Source organism: Trichechus manatus, unplaced genomic scaffold (assembly GCF_000243295.1).
Source record: "Trichechus manatus latirostris isolate Lorelei unplaced genomic scaffold, TriManLat1.0 scaffold00278, whole genome shotgun sequence".
Taxonomy (NCBI): domain Eukaryota; kingdom Metazoa; phylum Chordata; class Mammalia; order Sirenia; family Trichechidae; genus Trichechus; species Trichechus manatus.
This window is the reverse complement of record NW_004444214.1, coordinates 2,019,517-2,020,650: the sequence shown is the minus strand read 5'-3', so window position 1 is coordinate 2,020,650 and position 1,134 is coordinate 2,019,517.

The window sequence follows — 1,134 nt, the reverse complement described above, 5'->3', positions numbered from 1 at the left end:
CCCCCTCTATGGCTGTTTGTTCCCAGCAGATAACCCAAGATGTAACACAGGGCGAGTGCAGGGCAGAAGGTACCCACAGGTAAACATTTGTTAAACCAATAAGTTAATATTTCAATCTAAAAGACCAAAGAGTAAAACTCATGTCTCTTGATTTCCATAGCTCAGAGAAGAAGACATTGCTTGATGCTTCTAGGATCTAAATAAAAGAGATTACAGAGTCCGTAGATTTAGGAATATATTTTATGCAAATTGATGTATCATGCATCTATTTCATAGGCTTGAATATTAGCCTGGGGAAATTACCACGGCATATTTATTTTAAACTGACAACATATTTATGTTATATAACCATTCCTTTATTATTTGAATTTATTTTGTCTATCAAAAAACTAATTTATTTTTTAAATGACTTCTGCCTACTAGTGAGCGTTCTTCTAAACACCTTGTCCAAGTGGTTATAGGGAGATAGGAAATTATTATTGCATTGGAGAGGTAATTAGAAATTACAATATGTTGGACTTGGCATATGATTGAATATGAGGGTGAGGGAGGTGAGGGAAGAGTCCAAGTGAATCTCTGATAAATAGAGATAGGGGATTTGGGAGTAGAAACTTCTAGCTATAGAATTCTTTAGCTAATGTGTTGGAAAAGTTCACAGCATGTCCGTTGGTTGCTTCTTGGCAGCTTTTGACAAGATACCATGATTGCAAGCTGAGGTGAGACTTGGTCAGTTACCAAGAAAAATGAAAGGGAATAGAGTTTAGTTAAAGGAGGCTCTCTCTGCTCTGGACTGCTGTTTAAAATGTCTGAGAGTCTAGTAATTTGCTGCTTCACGGAGTTGGAAAAGCCAATAGTATGTGTAACCCAGGGAACAGGAGATATGATTTTCTAAGGGCCAGCCCAGTTGCACCAATCTAATTAAGGGCATTATCTTTTCTACCCATTTCTTATTTCACATTAGGGTCCTTGGTGTGAGTTTAGTGCTCAGCTGCTAACCGAAAGGTCAGAGGTTCAAACCCACCAGCTGATCCATGGGAGAAAGACGTGGCAGTCTGCTTCCATAAAGATTTACAGCCTCGGAAACCTTATGGGGCAGTTCTACTCTGTCCTATAGGATCGCTATGAGTCGGAATC